Source organism: Giraffa tippelskirchi, chromosome 6, assembly GCF_054371585.1.
Source record: "Giraffa tippelskirchi isolate mGirTip1 chromosome 6, T2T-mGirTip1v1.2.pri, whole genome shotgun sequence".
Classification (NCBI taxonomy): Eukaryota; Metazoa; Chordata; class Mammalia; order Artiodactyla; family Giraffidae; genus Giraffa; species Giraffa tippelskirchi.
The window spans coordinates 143,151,185-143,174,835 of record NC_137280.1 but is presented as its reverse complement, the minus strand read 5'-3'; the positions used below and the strand labels follow the sequence as shown (position 1 = coordinate 143,174,835).

At 39.6% G+C, this 23,651-nt stretch overlaps 1 protein-coding gene across 49 annotated transcripts in view; it reads right to left on the bottom strand.

Moving 5' to 3' along the window:
* LOC145510137 (uncharacterized) overlaps positions 1–23,651 on the bottom strand; it is a 520,288-nt gene that overhangs the window by 311,880 nt on the left and 184,757 nt on the right. For 23 of the 49 annotated variants that reach the window (XR_014056752.1, XR_014056755.1, XR_014056754.1 and 20 more), the window contains one exon: positions 17,522–17,676. The exons of the other annotated variants lie outside the window; for them this stretch is intronic. The gene's annotated coding sequence lies outside the window, so the exon portion shown is untranslated. The remainder of the gene's footprint in view (positions 1–17,521; positions 17,677–23,651) is intronic. 49 annotated transcript variants of the gene reach the window in all.

The following is a 23,651-nucleotide window of genomic DNA, read 5'->3' as shown; positions in this document are numbered from 1 at the left end:
GAGATTATATATATATGTATTTATGCATCTGTTAGGGACAAAGGACTTGAGAGGAAAGGAGTTGACCAGATTGCTGGATATTCCCTTGGTTCCTTTTAGTATCAGGGTTCAGGCTTATGCTCTAGGAATGACATTCTTAACCTCTACCTTTGGTCATTATGTCAACACTAAACAGGTGTTGATTAGCATTATGAAATGAATCATATCCTCCACCCCCAACCAAATTCATGTGTAAAGCCAGCATGAGGTTTTGGAGACAAGGCCTTTATGGAGGTAACCAATCTGATTTAATAGGGTTCATGTCCTTATAAGAAGAAGAGACATCAGAGCTTGCTCTTTCCATGTCTGCATAGAGGAAAGACCACCTGAGGACACAGCGAGAAGATGGCTGTCCACAAGCCAGGAAGAGAGACCTCACCGGAATACTATACTTTGATTTGGAGGAATTACAGCCTCCAGAACTGTGAGAAAACAAATTTCTGCTATTGAAACCATCCATGGGGTGGTCCTAAGATGGTGGAGGAATAGGACGGGGAGACCACTTTCTCCCTCACAAATTTATTGAAAGAACATTTGAACGCTGAGAAAATTCCACAAAACAACCTCTGAACACTGGCAGAGGACACTAGGCACCCAGAAAGGCAGCCCATTGTCTTCGAAAGGAGGTAGGGCAAAATATAAAAGATAAAAAGAGAGACAAAGAGTTAGGGACGGAGATTCATCCTGGGGAGGGAGTCGTAAAAGAGAAGAAGTTTCCAAACACCAGAAAACCCTCTCACTCTCACCAGAAGGTCTGTGAGAAGTTTTGGAATCTCAGAGGGCAACATAACTGGGAGGAAAAATAAATAAATAAACAAAACCCACAGATTACATGCCTAAGGGCAACTCCCAGTGGAGAAGTAGCCCAGACACTCGCATCCACCACCAGCAAGGGGGGCCTGAACAGAGAGGCACGGGCTGCATTGCTTAGGGTAAGGACCCGGCCTGAATGCCCTGAGGGCAATCGGAGGGAGCTAACGTGAGATAGCAACCCAAACTGTGGGATAGCCAGAGAGAGAGAGGAAAAAAAAAGAGAGAGAGAGACAACTTTCCCAGGAAGAGCCCTAACGTAAGGCACTACCAGGCCGCTCACAGAACAAAGGACTGAGTGAATACCAGAGGAGAGCTAGCCAGCAGCGGACCGGCCCATCCCCCACCAGATGCAGGGAGGCAGGCAGGCGGCAGCCAGGGCCAGAAAGGGGCAATCTTGATCCCAGAGACAGCATGCTCTACCCAACTGTGAGCAGGCTTCCAGATGCTAACCAAGTCTTCTTGGGATCCTGGATGGTTGACATCCACCAGGAGGGTCGCAGCCTGGGATCAGCTCCCCAGAGGAAACACACAGCACACCTGAGATAGCGCTCCCGCTGAGCACCTAGGAAACTGAGCGACTGGGACGGGGGAGGCGACAAGACACACTGCACTGGAGGAGAGTGCCACCGCCAAGCACCTGGTCGCCTGAGCTTCTCGGACCTGGGAAGGGCACAAAACACAGGCCCAACCAAGTCTACACCTTTGTGGAGTAACCAAGAATCTGAACCTGAGCAGCTTAGACCTGAGAAGTGCATGCAACCCAGGGCCCGCTTTAGACAGTTCCCCTGCAGAGCAACCTGGAGCCTGAGCAGTGTAGACTGTGAAAGCACACACGCCATGAGCAGGGGCAAACCCAGTGTGGCCGAGACACTGCAAGCACTCCCCACACACGTCAGTGATATTTGTTTGCAGTTTCCCTCCCTCCCCACAGCACGACTGTACAAGTGAGCCTAAATAAGTGACCACATTTGCCTCCTTGTGTCAAGGTGGAAATTAGACACTGAAGAGACTTGCAAACAGAAGAAGCCAAAATAAACAGAGGGAATCGCTTTGGAAGCGACAGATGCAACAGATTAAAACCCATAGTTAGCACCGACTACATTGGAAGGGGCCTATAGATCTTGAGAATTATAAGCTGGAACAAGGAACTATACGAAACTGAACTGACCCTACACTGCCCGCAACAGCTCAGAGAAATTCCTAGATGTATTTTTACTATTATCATTTAAAAATTTTTTTTAATTTTCTTTTATTTTTAAGTCCTCTATTACTCCTTTAATTTTCATTTTTAAAACCTACTATTACATTGCAAAAAACAAAAAGACCCTATTTTTAAAGCAAACTTCATATATATTTTTTATAATTTTTGTGATTTTTTTTAATATTGTATTTTTGAGTCTAACATCTACTCTAGATTTTTAATCTTTGCATTTTGGTACTTGTTATCAATTTGGTACCTTAAAGAATCCAATCTTCAGTACCCATTTTTACTTAAGAATGTGATTACTGGCTTGATTGCCCTTTCCCCCTTTTGACTCCGCTTTTTCTCCCCTAGGTCACCTCTATCTCCTCCCTCCCCCTTCTCTTCTCTACCCAACTCTGTGAATCTCTTTGGGTACTCCAGGCAGTGGAGAACACTTAAGGAACTGATTGCTGGCTAGATCTGTCTCTCTCCTTTTGACATCCCACCCCCCTTCTCCTCCTGGTCACCTCTATCTCCTTCTTCCCTCTTCTCTTCTCTATGTAACTGCATGAACCTCTCTGGGTGTTCCAGACTGTAGAAAACACACAGGGATTTGATTACTGGCTAGATTACTCTCTCTCTCCTTTTGATTCCCCCTCTTCTCCTCTTGGTCACCTCTATCTCCCTCCTCCCTCTTCTCTTCTCCATGTAACTCAGCGAACCTTTCTGGGTGTCCCTCATTGTGGAGAATCTTTTCCCCATTAACCTAGATGTTTTATCATCAGTGATGTGTGGGTGGAGAAGTCTTGAGGCTACTGTAAGAATAAGACTGAAAACCAGAAGCAGGAGGCTTAAGTCCAAAACCTGAGAACACCAGAGAACTCCTGACTCCAGGGAACATTAATCAATAAGAGCTCATCCAAAAGCCTCCATACCTACACTGAAACCAAGCTCCACCCAAGAGCCAACAAGTTCCAGAGCAAGACATATCACGCAAATTCTCCAGCAATACAGAAATATAGCCCTGAGCTTTAATATACAGGCTGCCCAAAGTCACACCAAACCCATAGACATCTCAAAACTCACTACTGGACACTTCGTTGCACTCCAGAGAGAAGAAATTCAGCTCCACCCACCAGAACACCGACGCAAGCTACCCTAACAAGAAACCTTGACAAGCCACTAGTCCAACCCCACCCACAGGGAGGAACCTCCACAATAAAGAGGAACCACAAACTGCCAGAATACAGAAAGGCCACCGCAAACACAGCGATCTAAACAAGATGAAAAGGCAGAGAAATACTCAGCAGGTAAAAGAACATGACAAATGCCCACCAAACCAAACAAAAGAGGAGGAGATAGGATGTCTATCTGAAAAAGAATTCAGAATAATGATAGTAAAAATGATCCAAAATCTTGAAAACAAAATGGAGTTAGAGATAAAGAGCCTGGAGACAACGATTGAGAAGATGCAAGAAATGTTTAATAAGGACCTAGAAGAAATAAAAAAGAGACAATCAATAATGAATAATGAAATAAATGAGATCGAAAACACTCTGGAGGGAACCAACAGTAGAATAACTGAGGCAGAAGATAGGATAAGTGAGGTAGAAGATAGAATGGTGGAAATAAATAAAGCAGAGAGGAAAAAAGAAAAAAGAATTAAAAGAAATGAGGACAACCTCAGAGACCTCAGGGACAATGTCAAATGCCCCAACATTCGAATCATTAGAGTCCCAGAAGAAGACAAAAAGAAAGGCCATGAGAAAATACTTGAGGAGATAACAGTTGAAAACTTCTCTAAAATGGGGAAGGAAATAGTCACCCAAGTCCAAGAAACCCAAAGAGTCCCAAACAGGATAAACCCAAGGCGAAACACCACAAGACAGGTATTAATCAAACTAACAAAGATCAAACACAAAGAACAAATATTAAAAGCAGCAAGGGAAAAACAACAAATAACACACAAGGGTATTCCCATAAGGATAACAGCTGATCTTTCAACAGAAACTCTTCAGGCCAGAAGGGAATGGCAGGACATACTTAAAGTGATGAAAGAGAAAAACCGACAGCCCAGATTACTATATCCAGCAAGATCTCATTAAAATATGAAGGAGACATCAAAAGCTTTACAGACAAGCAAAAGCTGAGAGAATTCAGCACCACCAAACCAGCTCTTCAACAAATGGTAAATGATCTTCTCTAGACAGGAAACACAGAAAAGGTGTATAAATTCGAACCCAAAACAACAAAGTAAACAGCAACAGGATCATACTTATCAATAATTACCTTAAATGTAAATGGGTTGAATGCCCCAACCAAAAGACAAAGGGTTGCTGAATGGATACAAAAACAAGACCCCTATATATGCTGTCTACAAGAGACCCACCTCAAAACTAGAGACACACACAGGCTGAAAGTGAAAGGATGGAAAAACATATTCCATGCAAACGGAGACCAAAAGAAAGCAGGAGTCGCAATACTCATTTCAGATAAAATAGACTTTAAAATAAAGGATGTGAAAAGGGACAAAGAAGGACACTACATAAAGATCAAAGGATCAATTCAAGAAGAAGACGTAACAATCATAAATATATATGCACCCAACATAGGAGCACCACAATATATAAGGCAAATACTAACAAGTATGAAAGGGGAAATTAACAATAACACAATAATAGTGGGAGACTTTAATACTCCACTCACGCATATGGATAGATCAACTAAACAGAAAATTAACAAGGAAACACAAACTTTAAATGATACAATAGACAAATTAGATTTAATTGATATTTACAGGAGTTTCCACCCCAAAACAATCAATTTTACCTTTTTCTCAAGTGCACATGGAACTTTCTCCAGGATAGATCACATCCTGGGCCATAAATCTAGCCTTGGTAAATTCAAAAAAATTGAAATCATCCCAGCCATCTTCTCTGACCACAATGCAGTAAGATTAGACCTCAATTACAGGAAAAAAAACTATTAAAAGTTCCAACATATGGAGGCTAAACAACACGCTTCTGAATAACCAACAAATCACAGAAGAAATCAAAAAAGAAATAAAATTATGCATGGAAACGAATGAAAATGAAAACACAACAACCCAAAACCTATGGGACACTGTAAAAGCAATACTAAGGGGAAGGTTCATAGCAATACAGGCGTACCTCAAGAAACAAGAAAAAAATCAAATAAATCAACTAACTCTACACCTAAAGCAACTAGAGAAGGAAGAAATGAAAAACCCCAGGGTCAGTAGAAGGAAAGAAATCTTAAAAATTAGGGCAGAAATAAATGCAAAAGAAACAAAAGAGACCATAGCAAAAATCAACAAAACTAAAAGCTGGTTTTTCGAGAAGATAAACAAAATTGATAAGCCATTAGCCAGACTCATCAAGAAACAAAGGGAGAAGAATCAGATCAACAAAATTAGAAATGAAAATGGAGAGATCACAACAGACTCCACAGAAATACAAAGGATCATAAGAGACTACTATTTATGCCAATAAAATGGACAACTTGGAAGAAATGGACAAATTCTTAGAAAAGCATAACTTTCCAAAACTGAACCATGAAGAAATAGAAGATCTTAACAGACCCATCACAAGCACGGAAATCGAAACTGTAATCAGAAATCTTCCAGCAAACAAAAGCCCAGGACCAGACAGCTTCACAGCGGAATTCTACCAAAAATTTAGAGAAGAGCTAACACCTATCCTACTCAAACTCTTCCAGAAAATTGCAGAAGATGGTAAACTTCCAAACTCATTCTATGAGGCCACCATCACCCTAATTCCAAAACCAGACAAAGATGTCACAAAAAAGGAAAACTACAGGCCAATATCACTGATGAACATAGATGCAAAAATCCTTAATAAAATTCTAGCAAACAGAATCCAACATCATATTAAAAAGATCATACATCATGACCAAGTGGGCTTTATCCCAGGAATGCAAGGTTTTTTTAACATCCGCAAATCAATCAATGTAATACACCACAATAACAAATTGAAAGAAAAAAACCATATGGTTATCTCAATAGATGCAGAAAAAGCCTTTGACAAAATTCAGCATCCATTTATGATAAAAACCCTCCAGAAAGCAGGAATAGAAGGAACATATCTCAACATAATAAAAGCTATATATGACAAACCCACAGCAAACATTATCCTCAATGGTGAAAAATTGAAAGCATTTCCCCTAAAGTCAGGAACAAGGCAAGGATGCCCACTTTCACCACTACTATTCAACATAGTTTTGGAAGTTTTGGCCACAGCAATCAGAGCTGAAAAAGAAATAAAAGGAATACAGATAGGAAAAGAAGAAGTAAAACTCTCACTGTTTGCAGACGACATGATTCTCTACATAGAAAACCCTAAAGACTCTACTAGAAAATTACTAGAGTTGATCAATGAATATAGTAAAGTTGCAGGATATAAAATTAACACACAGAAATCCCTTGCATTCCTATACTCCAATAATGAGAAAACAGAAAGAGAAATTAAGGAAACAATACCATTCACCATTGCATCAAAAAGAATAAAATACTTAGGAATATATCTACCTAAAGAAACAAAAGACTTATATATAGAAAACTATAAAACACTGATGAAAGAAATCAAAGAGGACACAAACAGATGGAGAAATATACCGTGTTCATGGATTGGAAGAATTAATATAGTGAAAATGAGTATACTACCCAAAGCAATCTATAGATTCAATGCAATCCCTATCAAGCTACCAATGGTATTTTTCACAGAACTAGAACAAATCATCTCACAATTTGTATGGAAATGTAAGAAACCTCGAATAGCCAAAGCAATCTTGAGGAAGAAGAATGGAACTGGAGGAATCAACCTGCCTGACTTCAGGCTCTACTACAAAGCCACAGTCATCAAGACAGTATGGTACTGGCACAAAGATAGAAATATAGATCAATGGAACAAAATAGAAAGCCCAGAGATAAACCCACGCACATATGGACACCTTATCTTCGACAAAGGAGGCAAGAATATTCAATGGAGAAAAGACAATCTCTTTAACAAGTGGTGCTGGGAAAACTGGTCAACCACTTGTAAAAGAATGAAACTAGAACATTTCCTAACACCGTACACAAAAATAAACTCAAAATGGATTAAAGATCTAAATGTAAGACCAGAAACAATAAAACTCCTAGAGGAAAACATAGGCAAAACACTCTCCGACATAAATCACAGCAGGATCCTCCATGACCCACCTCCTAGAATATTGGAAATAAAAGCAAAAATAAACAAATGGGACCTAATTAAAATTAAAAGCTTTTGCACAACAAAGGAAACTATAAACAAGGTGAAAAGACAGCCTTCAGAATGGGAGAAAATAATAGCAAATGAAGCAACAGACAAACAATTAATATCAAAAATATACAAGCAACTTCTGCAGCTGAATTCCCGAAAAATAAACGACCCAATCAAAAAATGGGCCAAAGAACTAAACAGACATTTCTCCAAAGAAGACATACAGATGGCTAACAAACACATGAAAAGATGCTCAACATCACTCATTATTAGAGAAATGCAAATCAAAACCACAATGAGGTATCATTTCACACCAGTCAGAATGGCTGCTATCCAAAAGTCTACAAGCAATAAATGCTGGAGAGGGTGTGGAGAAAAGGGAACCCTCTTACACTGTTGGTGGGAATGCAAACTAGTACAGCCACTATGGAGAACAGTGTGGAGATTCCTTAAAAAACTGGGAGTAGAACTGCCATATGACCCAGCAATCCCACTGCTGGGCATATACACCGAGGAAACCAGAATTGAAAGAGACGCGTGTACCCCAATGTTCATCGCAGCACTGTTTACAATAGCCAGGACATGGAAGCAACCTAGATGTCCATCAGCAGACGAATGGATAAGGAAGCTGTGGTACATATACACAATGGAATATTACTCAGCCATTAAAAAAAATACATTTGAATCGGTTCTACTGAGATGGATGAAACTGGAGCCCATTATACAGAGTGAAGTAAGCCAGAAAGAAAAACAACAATACAGTATACTAATGCATATATATGGAATTTGAAAGATGGTAACGATAACCCTATATGCGAGACAGAATAAGAGACACAGATGCATGGAACAATTTTATGGACTCTGAGGGAGAAGGTGAGGGTGGGACGTTCTGGGAGAATAGCATTGAAACATGTATATTATCATATGTGAAACAGAACACCATTCCATGTTCGATGCATGAGACAAGGGCTCAGGGCTGGGGCAATGGGATGATCCAGAAGGATGGGATGGGGAGGGAGGTGGGTGGGGGGTCCAGGAGGGGGAACACATGTAAACCCATGGCTGATTCATGTCAATGTATGGCAAAAACTATTGCAATGTTGTGAAGTGATTGGCCCCCAACTAAAATAAATAAATTTATAAAAAAAATAAAAAAATAAAAAAAGTTAAGCATACATCTATTATATGACCAAGCCATTCCATTCCTAGTTATTTACCAGAAATAAAAACATGTGTCTATACAAAAAAAAAAAAAAAATTCCAACATATGGAAGCTAAACAACACGCTTCTGAATAACCAACAAATCACAGAATAAAGAAAAAAAGAAATCAAAATATGCATAGAAATGAATGAAAATGAAAACACAACAACCCAAAACCTATGGGACACTGTAAAAGCAGTGCTGAGGGGAAGGTTCATAGCAATACAGGCTTACCTCAAGAAACGAGAAAGAAGTCAAATAAATAACCTAACTCTACACCTAAAGCAACTAGAAAAGGAAGAAATGAAGAACCCCAGGGTTAGTAGAAGGAAAGAAATCATAAAAATTAGGGCAGAAATAAATGCAAAAGAAACAAAAGAGACCATAGCAAAAATCAACAAAGCCAAAAGCTGGTTCTTTGAGAAGATAAATAAAATAGACAAACCACTAGCCAGACTCATCAAGAAACAAAGGGAGAAGAATCAAATCAACGAAATTAGAAATGAAAATGGAGAAATCACAACAGACAACACAGAAATACAAAGGATCATAAGAGACTACTATCAGCAACTATATGCCAATAAAATGGACAGCTTGGAAGGGCAAATTCTTAGAAAAATATAACTTCCCAAAACTGAACCAGGAAGTAATAGAAAATTTTAACAGACCCATCACAAACACAGAAATCAAAACTGTAATCAGAAATCTTCCAGCAAACAAAAGCCCAGGACCAGGTGGCTTCACAGCTGAATTCTACCAAAAATTTAGAGAAAAGCTAACACCTATCCTACTCAAACTCTTCCAGAAAATTGCAGAGGAAGGTAAACTTCCAAACTCATTCTATGAGGCCACCATCACCCTAATACCAAACCCAGACAAAGATGCCACAAAAAAAGAAAACTACAGGCCAATATCATTGATGAACATAGATGCAAAAATCCTTAACAAAATTCTAGCAAACAGAATCCAATAACATATTAAAAAGATTGTACATCATGACCAAGTGGGCTTTATCCCAGGGATGCAAATATTCATCAATATCCGCAAATCAATGTAATACACCACATTAACAAATTGAAAGATAAAAACCATATGATTATCTCAATAGATGCAGAGAAAGGCTTTGATAAAATTCAACATCCATTTATGATAAAACCCTCCAGAAAGCAGGCATAGAAGGAACATACCTCAACATCATAAAAGCCATATATGATAAACCCACAGCAAACATTATCCTCAATGGTGAAAAATTGAAAGCATTTCCCCTAAAGTCAGGAGCAAGGCAAGGGTGCCCACTCTCACCACTACTATTCAACATAGTTTTGGAAGTTTCGGCCACAGCAATCAGAGAAGAAAAAGAAATAAAAGGAATTCAGATTGGAAAAGAAGAAGTAAAACTCTCACTGTTTGCAGATGACATGATCCTCTACATAGAAAACCCTAAAGACTCTACTAGAAAATTACTAGAGTTAATCAATGAATATAGTAAAGTTGCAGGATATAAAATTAACACACAGAAATCCCTTGCATTCCTATACACTAACAATGAGAAAACAGAAAGAGAAATTAAGGAAACAATTCCATTCACCATTGCAACAAAAAGAATAAAATACTTAGGAATATATCTACCTAAAGAAACAAAAGACCTATATATAGAAAACTATAAAACACTGATGAAAGAAATCAAAGAGAACACAGACAGATGGAGAAAATACCATGTTCATGGATTGGAAGAATCAATATAGTGAAAATGAGTATACTACGCAAAGCAATCTATAGATTCAATGCAATCCCTATCAAGCTACCAACGGTATTTTTCACAGAACTAGAACAAACAATCACAATTTGTATGGAAATACAAAAAAACCTCAAATAGCCAAAGCAATCTTGAGGAAGAAGAATGGAACTGGAGGAATCAACCTGCCTGACTTCAGGCTATACTACAAAGCTATAGTCATCAAGACAGTATGGCACTGGCACAAATGGAGAAAAGACAATCTCTTTAACCAGTGGTGCTGGGTAAACTGGTCAACCACTTGTAAAAGAATGAAACTAGAACACTTTCTAACACCATACACAAAAATAAACTCAAAATGGATTAAAGATCTAAATGTAATAAGACCAGAAACTATAAAACTCCTAGAGGCAAACATAGGCAAAACACTCTCTTACATAAATAACAGAAGGATCCTCTATGACCCACCTCCCAGAGTAATGGAAATAAAAGCAAAAATAAACACATGGGACCTAATTAAACTTAAAAGCCTTTGCACAACAAAGGAAACTATAAGCAAGGTGAAAAGACAGCCTTCAGAATGGGAGAAAATAATAGCAAATGAAGCAACGGACAAAGAATTAATCTCAAAAATATACAAGCAACTCCTGCAGCTCAATTCCAGAAAAATAAATGACCCAATCAAAAAATGGGCCAAAGAACTAAACAGACATTTCTTCAAAGAAGACATACAGATGGCTAACAAACACATGAAAACATCACTCATTATCAGAGAAATGCAAATCAAAACCACAATGAGGTACCATCTCATACTGGTAAGAATGGCTGCTACCCAAATGTCAACAAACAATAAATGCTGGAGAGGGTGTGGAGAAAAGGGAATGCTCTTACACTGTTGGTGGGAATGCAAACTAGTACAGCCAGTATGGAGAACAGTGTGGAGATTCCTCAAAAAACTGGAAATAGAACTGCCATATGACCCAGCAATCCCACTGCTGGGCATAGACACCAAGGAAACCAGAATTGAAAGAGACGCGTGTACCCCAGTGTTCATCACAACACTGTTTATAATAGCCAGGACATGGAAGCAACCTAGATGTCCACCGGCAGACGAATGGATAAGAAAGCTGTGGTACATATATACAATGGAATATTACTCAGCCATCAAAAAGAATACATTTGAATCAGTTCTGATGAGGTGGATGAAACTGGAGCCTATCATACAGAGTGAAGTAAGCCAGAAAGAAAAACACCAATACAGTATACTAACGTATATATATGGAATTTAGAAAGATGTTAATGATGACCCTATATGTGAGATAGCAAAAGAGACATAGGTGTATAGAACAGTCTTTTGGACTCTGTGGGAGAAGGCAAGGGTGGGATGGTTTGAAAGAATAGCATTGAAACATGTATATTATCATATATGAAACAGATTGCCAGTCCAGGTTCGATGCATGAGAGAGGGTGCTCAGGGCTGGTGCACTGGGATGACCCTGAGGGATGGGATGGGGAGGGAGGTGGGAGGGGGTTTCAGGATGGGGAACACATGTACACCCATGGCTGATTCATGTGAATGCATGGCAAAAGCCACTACAATATTGTAAAGTAATTAGCCTCCAATTAAAATAAATAATTTTTGTTTTAAAAAAGAAAGAAACCATCCAGTCTGTGGTATTTTGTTACAGCAGCCCTAGCAGACTGATATAGCTAGATTCCAGGCTTGGTGATTTTGTAAGGAATAATAATGACACAGTCCTTGGCTCAAAGGGCTTTTTTGGTAGATGAAGATTAGGAAGGAGTAGTGGTAGATACTGAGTATTGTTATGGTTCACCCCCAGGCTAGTTCAGTTTCATCTTCTTGTTTAGCCTGTGAGTTGATGGACCTGGTGGTTGCTTTTATGAAAAATAGGAGGGGGGAATGGGCCTTGAGGTCAGGAGGTCTGCATTCCAATCTCAGCTCCACATATTAATATTATGTAAATCAAATCTAGCATGGGGTTTGGGGTTCATCAGATCTGAAGTCAAAACCTGTTCATTTTAGTTGTGTGACCCTGGACAAGTGACCCAAACTTGCTGATGGACAGTTGCTTTTATGTATAAAATGAAAGCAACATTAGTCACTTATCAGGTCACTGTGAAGATCAAATGCAATAGAGCACATATAAAACCTAGTTCATGGTAGGTAATTCCGTGCACTATAACAAATCTAGCCTATAAGAAGTTGGTTGCATTGTTATCTTTTGCTAGTAATGAGTTATCCTAAAATTCAGTGGCTTGATACAACATTTTAAATTATTTTTAAAACTAGCTTAGCTTTGTTGTTGTCGTTCAGTCACTAAGTCATGTCCAACTCTTTGCAATCCCATGGACTATAGCACACCAGGCTCCTTGGTCCTCCACTATCTCCTGAAGTTTGCTCAAATTCATGTTCATTGAGTAAATGATATCATCCAACCATCTCATCTTCTGTCACCCACTCCTCACCCTGCCCTCAATCTTTCCCAGCATCAGGGTCTTTTCCAATAAGTTGGCTCTTCACATCAGGTGGCCAAAGTATTGGAGCTTCAGCTTTAGCATCAGTCCTTCCAGTGAATATTCAGGGTTGATTTCCTTTAGGACTGACTGGCTTGATCTCCTTGTAGTCTAGGGGACTCTCAAGAGTCTTCTCAGGCACCGCAATCCAGAAGAATCAATTCTTCGGTGCTTAGCATTTTTTAAGGTCCAACTCTCACATCCATACATGACTACTGGAAAAAATATAGCTTTAATTAGACGGATCATTGTCTGCAAAGAGATGACTCTGCTTTTTAATATGCTAAGTTTGTCATAGCTTGTCTTCTAAGAAGCAAGCATCTATTTATTTCATGGCTGCGGTCACCATCCGCAATGATTTTGGAGCCCAAGGAAAGACAATCTGTCACTGCTTTTACTTTTTCCCCTTCTATTTGTCATGAAGTGATGGAACGGAATGCCATGGTCTTAGTTTTTTGAATGTTGAGTTTCAAGCCAGCTTTTTCACTCTCCTCTTTCACTCTCATCAAGAGGTTCTTTAGTTTTTCTTCACTTTCTGCCGTTAGAGTTGTACCATCTGCATATCTGAGGTTGCTGATGTTCTTCCTGGAAATCTTGATTCCAGCTTGTGATTCATCTAGTCCAGCATTTGGCATTAGCTTACTGCCTCTGATTCTCAGATTTCTTACAAGGCTACAAATGATATGTTATCCAGCACCACTGTCCCATTTGAAGCTTGACTGGGGAGGGATCTGCTTACTCAAGAACTGGTTCTTTACTATATCAATGGTCTCACTTCCCTGCTGAAACTATCAATTCCTTGCCATGTTAGCCTCTCCACAGTGCAGTTCATACTATGGCATCTGGCTTCCCACAAAGCAAACAAGAGAGTGAAGGAGACTGTACAAGATGGAAGCCATAGTCTTTTGTAATTGAATCTTGAAAGTGACATCTTACTATGTACTTTGAAATCAATCATTAGGTCGAGGATACTCTCAAGGGTAGGGGATTACCAAGGGCATGAAGAACAGGAAGTGAGAATCACTGAGGGTTATCTTAGGGGCTGCCAATCAAAGCAGTGTGAAGTGTGAAGAAGAGCAGAAAGACACTGTGGAATAAGATCACAGACAATCCTCATTATTGATAGATTCTATATTTTTTAATTTGCCAGCTTGCTAAAACTTGTAACTTCAGAATCAATATTCATGGCACTTTCTCAGTCATTTACAGACAGGTGCATAGCCATGAACAATTTGAGTCACCCAACACACACATTTACAGCTGGGGTGGGACAACAAGAGGACCCCATCCCTGTATTTCCCCCAAAGCAATGGTTCAGTATTCTCTAACTCATTGTAGAGACGTTATAGACTATAACTATCATGAATAACAAGCATCAATTGTAGTGGGTTTGAAATCCAACTCCATCACTTGCCCAGCTGTGCCATTTGGGACCAGTTTTTTTAACATCTCTGTTTTATTTTCATTAAGAAGAAAATGGGAATGGCAATAGACATTCAGCCATGGGCTTTGGGGAGGATGAACTGTAATGTTCTAAGCACAGTGGACAGCACAAAGGAAGTGCTTAATAAACAAGAGATATTTAAGTATTATTGTTTGAGCTCAGTTTCATCTGAATTACACCAGGTTTTCTGAAGACTTCCTTTCTTTTATTCTGGGATAGTGCTGGGCACAGAGTAGGCACTCATAAACTACCTGTTGAATTAAATACGGATTCCCTGACTCCATCAGGCAGACGATCTAGAGCTGGAAGAGAGTGAAGATGTCTGTATCTGGCCTCTGGGTTTGATATCATAATTGTGGCTGGTGGGGGTGGGAGTGTGTTAAACATTATAAGAACTCTCACACCAGAACCCACATCAAGACACTAAATCCATAGTATTGATGGACTGTTGACTCACTGCCCCCAGGAACTGGGAGAATGTCTGGCAGATGGAAATGTACCCAAGACACAGCAGTTGTGGTATTTTCCCCACATTACCAGGCATGAGGCCAGAACTGGACTTGGCCATAGTACACAGTGGGATCAATCATCTGTAAATAAGTCGCCTACATAGTTTCAGAGATGATTTTTCATCTCTAAATGCAGAGTCATCGCTGTAAGAGCTGAGATGTAAAATCTCTATGGCCTCTGGGTTTAGGATCTGACCTTGCTTTTGCAGTTTGCTCTGCAAGCCAAGGGCACTGTCTTCCTCCAAAAGGGAGAGCATTTGGGAGCTCTCCAACACAGACTGTCTTGGGAGGGGGCCCAGAAGGATTTCAAAGGCTACCACCACTAGCCCTCTCTCAGGAAGGCATAAAAGCTATTTGAGAGGATTATTAGGATCACAGCTGAAAAGAGAGTGGGCATTATACCCTGTTTTTTGCGGGCATTCTGAAGAAGCTTTGTGACTCAGGTCCAATTAATCTCTCTAGGTGAAACAGGAATGGTAAACAGTACCTATTTTGCAAAGCCCATGGAGACTGACCTCCATGAAAGAGAAAGCAACTTAAATATATTTCCAGTGAGGTCATTTGCCACTCACCTCATCTTCTCAGAGTTTATTAACAGCTTCTAATAACAGCTAACTTTTATTGAGCACTTACGACCCAGGTGTTATCTTACCTATTCTTCACCAAACTATTATTATTCTCACTGTTAACAGATGCTGGAACTGAGACACAGACACATGAAGTAACTTGGCCAAGGTCACAGAGCTAACAAGTGGCAGAGCTTATCCCCACCTCATCTTGCATGACCCAGAAAAGATACCTGTATTTTAACAAGAGTAACATTTTAAACTAAATACACAGTAGGAATTTCAGGTGGCATATCCACCTGGTGAGAAAGACATCTAGGGAAGACAGGTCCTGCACTGCACTTTACCCATGATTATCTTATTTCTGTTTGAGAGCTGACCAGGGATTGGACAATTAACCTCACTTATCATTTCTCCCTTCTCAGACATGTCTCAATCTTAAATAAGGAACTGTAATCAATTTGGTGTATTAAGAGAGTTTAGGGTCTCAAAAGTTTAGGGAGCTGAGGAATGAAGTGGAGCAGCCCCTCAAATTCCACAGACACCACCGTTTCTGCTTTATTTTTAAACAAAGTATCATTTATCCCATACCTGTTTGGTCCAGAGACTGGACTCAGTAGCTAAGAGACTTTACTGCTACCCCTCGCAAAAATTCATGAGCTAACTACTAACAAGTCCATTTTACAGATGAGAAAGTGAAGCCAAAATCGTCATGTGGCCTCTCAAGATGGACAACCAGTAATAGATGAATCTGGGGTTCCTGTCCAGGGCTACTGAGCTCCAAAGCCAGACCTCCCACTTCACTACACTATGATCCCAGAAAGCTTCTTTGATGCTGCAAATCTGCTCCTAGTGCCAAAAATTTTCATTAGTCCAGTTGCTACTGGGTGGCAGCTGAAACTGCCAGGGTGGATAAAGGCTGTAGAGCTTTGCAGGAGATGGATGTGCCACATAAAACAAAAGCCTCTTTGGTGACAGAGAGGAAATGTGGCCCAAAACACCAGCTAACAAATAGTAAGGGTATAATGTGACTAAGGCAGTAAGTTAACTTTTATCAAACCAAGGAGAGGTGAAACAGGAAAGCCTTGTGTGCCAGGATTCCTACCTTGGATGTCAACCACAGCTCTAAAGAATGTTCTTATTCTACCACAGAAAGTTCAATTTATAAGCCAGCACTACAAAAATGCTTTCAAACAAGAAAAATTTTTCATGCAGTTATACCATCAACTGGAAGAAATTGAGATTTAAAAAAAAAAAAAAGTCATAGGACAGATTCTGACACCCAACTCTGGGCAATTTGGTGCCTACTGAACCAAAATTGGCTTCAGCCACACAGATGGGCAAAAGTATAAATTGAAATGACATTTCTTGGGGGGGAGGGGGGTAATTTAGTAATGCAGATCAAAGAGCTTAAAAATGTGCATTGTCTTTGATGCAACCATTCTGCTTATAGAACTGTATCATAATATATAAGCACAAGTGAGGTCATCACAATATCTTTTTTTAAGAAAAATAGAACAAGTAATCTACATGTCCGATAACAAGGATGGGTTATATTTACAGCACCTTGTAAAACAGGCAGGTGCTGGCTCAAAGCTCATGCCTTTCCTTGTCAATCCTGCATCTGCTCCAGTGTTCCCTACCTCATCTATCCAGGTGCACCAGGTAGAAATCTGTCCTTATCTCCCTTATCCAAGTCAGTCACCAAGCCCTGTCCCACACAACTCCTAAAATAGATCTCAAATCCGTCTACAGTCATACCTCATTACACTTTCTTTTACTGCATTTTTTACCAATTGAAGGTTTGTGGCACCCCTTGATGGAGCAAGTCTATCCAAGCCAGTTTTCTAAAGGTATTACTCACTTCACATCTCTGTATCACATTTTGTCAATTCTCAGAATATTTCACCCTTTTTCATCATTACTGTATTTGTTATGGTGATCTGTAAACAGTGATCTTTGTGCCCTCCAAGATTGGAGTCTCTGTTTCCCCCAGTCCTGTGGAAGTTTTGTAATCAAATCCCACTGGCCTTAAAGGTCAGATTCCCTGGGAATTCCCAGTCCATTTGTTGGATCCCCAGGCTAGGAAGCCTGACGTAGGGGTCAGAACCTTCACAACAGTGGGAGAACTTCTTTGGTATTATTGTTCTGCAGTTTGTGGGTAACCCACCTGGTGGGTATGGGATTAGATTTTATCATGATTATGCCCCTCCTACCATCTCGCTGCAATTTCTTCTCTGTCTTTGGACATTGGGTATTAGTTTTTGGTAGGTTCCAGCATCCTCCTGTCAATGGTTGTTCAACAGCTAGTTGTAATTTTGGTCACAGGAGGAGATGAATGCACATCCTCTGCCATCTTGAACCAGAAGCCCTGTAATTAGTGATATTTGATGTTACTGATGTAATTGTTTTGGGGCACCACAAAACACACCCATATGAAACTGCAAATTTGATAAATGCTATGTGTTCTGTCTGCTCCACTGACCAGCTCTTCCCTCATCTATCTCCCTCTCTCTGGGCCTCCTTATTCCCTGAGACACAATAACATTGAAATTAGGCCAATTAATAACCCTACAATGACCTCTAAGTGTTCAAGTAAAAGGAAGAGTCACATACCTCTCACATTAAATCAAAAGCTAGAAATGAAGAAGTGAAGCTTAGTGAAGAAGGCATGCTGAAAAACCAAGATAAGCCAAAAGCTAGGCCTCTTGTCCTCTGAGCCCAAGTTGTAAGTGCAAAGGAAAAGTTCTTGAAGAAAATTAAACACACTACTCCAGTGAACACACAAATGATAAGAAAGCAAATCAGCCTCACTGTTGATATGGAGGAAGTCTTAGTGATCTGGATAGAAGATCAAACCATCCACAATATTCTCTTAAGCCAAAGCCCAATCCAGAGCAAGGCCCTAATTCTCTTCAATTAAATGAAGTCTGAGAGACGTGAGGAAGCTGCAGAAGGAAAATTTGAAGTTAGCAGAGGTTGGTTCAGGAGATTTAAATAAAGAAACCATCTCTATAATATCAAAGTAAAAGGTGAAGCAGCAAGTGCTGATTTAAAAGCAGCAACAAGTTATCCAGAAAATCTAGCTAAAGTCATTAATAAAGGTGGTTGCACTAAACTACAGACTTTCAGTGTAGGTGAAACAACTTTATTTTGTATATATTGGAAGAAGATGCCATCTAGGATTTTCATAGCTAGAGAGGAGAAGTTAATGCCTGGCTTCAAATTTCTAAAGGACAGGATAATTCTCTTAGGGGCTAAAGCAGCTGGTAACTTTAAGTTGAAACCAATGCTCATTGACCATTAAGAAAATTCTAGAACCCTTAACACTTACACTAAATCTACTCTGTCTGTGCTCTATAAATGAAACAACAAAGTCTAGATCACACACACACACACACACACACACACACACACACACACTGTTGAGACCTGCAACCCAGAAAAAATATTTCCTTTAAAAATATTACTGCTTACTGACAATGCACCTAAGAGGTCTGATGGAGATGGACAATGAGATTAATGTTGTTTTCATGCCTGCTAACACATCATCCATTCTGCACCCCATGGATCAATGAGGAATTTCAACTTTTGTGTCTCATTATATAAGAAATACATTTCATAAGGGTATAGCTGCCATAAATAATGATTCCTCTGATGGATCTGGGCAAATTGAAAATCTCCTGGAAGGATTCACCATTCTACACACCATTAAGAACACTCATGATTCATGGGAAGAAGTCAAAATATCAACATTAACAGAAGTTTGGAATAAGTTGATTTCAACCCTTGTGGATGACTTGGAGAGGTTCAAGACTTCAGTGCAGGGAATAACTGCAGATATGCCAGAAATAGCAAGAGAACTAGAATTAGAATTGGAGCCTAAAGATGTGACTAAATTGCTGCAATCTCATGATAAAAATTTAATGGATGAGGAGTTGCTTCTTATGGATGAACAAAGAAAGTGCTTTCTTGAGATGGGATCTGCTCTTGCTGAAGATACTGTGAAGACTGTTGAAATGACAACAAAGGATTTAGAATATTGTATTAACTTAGTTGATAAAACAGGAACAGAATTTGAAAGAACAGACTCCAATTTTGAAGGACACTCTATTGTGGGCAAAATGCTATCAAAGAGCACTAATGCAAGATACAGAGAAATCATTCATGAAATAGTCAATTGATGCAACAAACTTCATTGTTAACTTGTTTTAAGAAATTGCCACAGTCACCTCAACCATCACCAACCACCACCTCGATCAGTCAGCAACCACTGACATTGAGGCAAGACTCTTCACCAGTGAAAAGATTATGACTCACTGAAGGCTCAGGTGATGGCTAGCATTTTTTAGAAATAAATTATTTTTAATTAAGGTATGTACATTGTTTTTTTAGACATAATGTTACTGCATAATTAGTATATGCAGTATACTACAGGATAGTATAAACATAACTTTTATATGTACTGGAAAACCAAAAAATTCATGTGACTCTCATTATTGCAGTATTTTCTTTATTGTGTACTTGTACCAAACACCCAATGTCTCCAAGGTATGCATTTACTTCTCTCTATGTCCACTTGCCAGTGTCCACTTGGCATAACCCTAATCCAAACCATTAGTCCTTCTCTCCTGGACACTTAGGTTCCCTGTATCTGCAAAGGATTTCCACTATGCCTAGAGTTGTCCTTTTAAAAGGAAATCTGATTAAGTTCCTTCCCTGCTTTCCTCTCAAAGCCTTCTCAGTGTATTACTGATTTAAAAATTTCACCGCATGTCCAACTGCAAGACCGCAAAGCAGACATCAGCAAACTTTTTTGTAAAAGCCAGCTAGTAAACATTTTAGGTTTTGCAAGTCATTCAGTCTTTGAAGCAACTATACGTTTTTGACATCACAGCATGAAAACAACCATAGACATTACATAAGTGAAGATACATGTTTCTGTTCCAATAAAACTTTATTTTTAAAAGTAGGTGGTGTGCTGGATTTGGCCCAAGGACAGTAGTTTGCTGATACTTGCTCCTTAGGATATGACTGTTATTTCCCTCTCCAACTTCCACAAATCCCTCTCATCTAGTCATTCTCTCCTCATCAGGACCCCAAGAAAGCTGTTCCCTCCACCAAGAGTTTTCCCGTTCCCTTCTGCTTCCTGCCTGCACACTATTCTTATCTTCTTGACCCAACACATACCTTCCTTTTCTGGCCAGCAATTTCTCACTACTCTTGTCTCAGTTTCAGGGTCCATTCCTTAGATGATCCCTCTGATGCACTATAGGTTAGGCTAGGACCTCCATAATCTCAAAAGATTCATGATTTGTACTTTGTGGCGTTTGCCAAATTTGAGATTAAATATGTCTTAGTGCAGTTGTGTATCACTTCTGCTAGAACCACAGTCTAGGTAAGAGATCATGCATACTATTCATCACAGTTGTATTCTCAGTGCCTAGCAAGGTGCTTGATACACACAGAAGCATGAATATTTGTGGAATTGTTGACTGAATAAGTGATCACACAACTAGGGAAAAAACCCAAATGGATATATACTGAAATATTAGGAGATAAATGTATAGTTGGGTTTTATTTTCTTCTTATACATTTTCTACATTTCTCAAGTTTTCCACAAAGAACATATATTACTAGTATACTCAGAAAAATAATCAATGTCAAAAAAATAGAAAGGGCTAGAAAAAAGAGGGATTCTGCTTCCATCTTTAACTAAGCTGTAAGATGCCTATTTTTGGTTTACTCCACATTTTAGACCATCATCTTTCCTCTGCTTGTTCAGAGCTGCCTAATAAACCCCTCAACTTCTCTTCTTGTTGCCTTTACCTGGCCATTCCTCATGTTTACAGGTAACTCCATCAGATCCAGGAACATCTGTGTACCTAGGCAGTGACTTGAGTCACCACTTTCAGGAAAGCCTGCAACAGATGGACACTAGTGCACCCATACCCATGAGGTCTAGTTGGCCTTCAAGGGTCTTCCAGCTCCAAGTTTAAGAAGGGGTTAAGTGATCAATTGCAGCCCTATGAGATAATCAGCACCAGTGGCTTTCCAATGCAGAAACTGTCCACGCAAATGAAAAGTATGAGAGCTAACTTATTTCTTTCACTCACCAGTGGCTCAACTTCAAACATCTGGTCATTTCTATGCCAGGCTGATCTCCAAATAGTACTCAGGGGCACTAGGCCACATGGCCACTGTGTTCATATTCTTTCATCCAGTAATTCCCTCTACATTTAAGAGGAAGCCAATGAAGATAAGACTAATTATTATCTCCATTTAGAGATAACATTTTAGTCATCTTTTGAAAGAATTTATGTGAATAGAATAAATAAATAAAAATGTGTGGATTATGTAAAGGATTGTGGAGCTACACAGAAGTAAAAGGCTTACCTCTGTCCTTGATTCAGAAACTTTCCAGACTACTGCTTATTCAAAAATATATCAGAAAGACAACAATACAAGGTAAAGTAAATAGCAGTAATAGTTGTCAAACAAGTGCAGAGACAGTTGAAGGCCAATTAGACCTCATGGGTGTGGGTACACTAGTGTCCATCTGTTGCAGGTTTTCCTGAAAGTGGGGACTCAACTCAAATCACTGCCCAGGTACACAGGTGTTCCTGGAGCTGATGGAGTCACCTGTAAATATGAGGAATGGCCACGTAAAGGCAACAAGAAGAGAAGTTGAGGGGTTTATTAGGAAGCTCTGAACAAGCAGAGGAAAGTTTCCTCCCTTTGTTAGGAAAGCGAGGAAACAAATGCAGCTTACACTTTCCCTAGATCTCACAAAATCAAGGCCATTTTCTCACACCCCTAAGTTTCTCGGTATATCAGAATGTTATTGGTTATTCTGTTATTGGTTATGGAAAATTCCAACTCAAAAAGGACTTAGGTAAAAAAGCAAATATCATTTCACATTTAATAAAGTTCAGGGGTAGGGAAGGGATTGGTTGTTTGGCAGCTCACACAGTCATCCAGAATCCAGCTTTTCTCCAACTCTTCACTCCACGACCAGTGATTGCTTCAACCTCATACTTAAAATTAAAACAGCTGCAGCAACTACAGGCATAATATCGAGACATGGCAATCCTTTTGGTTTTCTGGTAGGAATGAGAAAACTTTCCTTGGAAACCCTCCAAGAGATTCCCTGAATATACCACTGGCTAGAGTAGGGTCATGTGACCCATGAAACAAACATTGCAAAGGGACAGGTATGACCTTTAGACCAGCTAGATCCACCAGTGGAGCTAGGGGTAGGACCAGCTTCTCTTGAAGCATGTGGTTACATAGGAATGACTTTTGTTAGGAAAGGGAGGAAACAAATGCTAAGCAGACTACCAATAAAGTCTATCACTTATGGTTAATTCTAAAGGTAAAAGACATTTTATACCTGCAGAACCTGACACTGCAATTACCTTTCCAGCTTCGTCTCTTACTACTCTACCTTCCCCCATCACACACACACACACACACACACACACACACACACACATCCTAGACTAATCAGATTGCAATTCTTGCAGTCCTTCAAAAGCAATGTGCTTTTCATACCGCTCTAGAATTCTTCCTATCTCTCATCTCTAGGCTAATTACAATCCTCGTTTGCCTAGAGCAGTTCCAGCTTATACCAGTTGTCCTAACTTAACCACTAACTCTGCCCCCTTTATTTTTGAAATGTTCCAATTTAGGTAAGAGCACCAAAAAAATATTAAGGAAAGAAAAAAAAAGAGTTTGGGGGATTGGGTGTGGAGAATCAAAGAGAGAAGTTGGACTCTCGGGTATCTGACATTAAGAGGCTGGATATAAGTGTCATCAGGGAATTAAAGAGAGATTATAGTTTAGGGGAGGGGCTTCCCTTGTAACTCAGTTGGTAAAGAACCTGGCTACAGTGCAGGAGACCCAGGTTCAATTCCTGGTTGGGGAAGATCCCTTGGAGGAGGAAATGGCAACCCACTCCAGTATTCTTACCTGGAGAATCCCATGGACAGAGGAGCCTGGCAGGCTACAGTCTGTGGGGTTGGAAGAGTCAGACATGACTTAGCAAGTAAACCACTATAGTTTAGGGGAAGAAGTTAACAAGTGAAGTTTTGGACTTGGGAGATAGTCAAATACAAATGACAATCTTAAAGCTAAGTTTAAAATTCAAAAGAGAAAAGCCTCACCTGGAGACAGAAAGTTGTGAGTCAATAGGATCTCAATAACCTGAAGTCATGAATATAAATGTAGAATTAGAAGATGCCCAAAGCCAGAACTGTGGTGAGTCAATATTTAGAAGTCATAAGAAAGGAGAGGAAGCACTGTTGCAGATTGAGAAAAACTGGACAGAGAGAAAACAGGAGAACT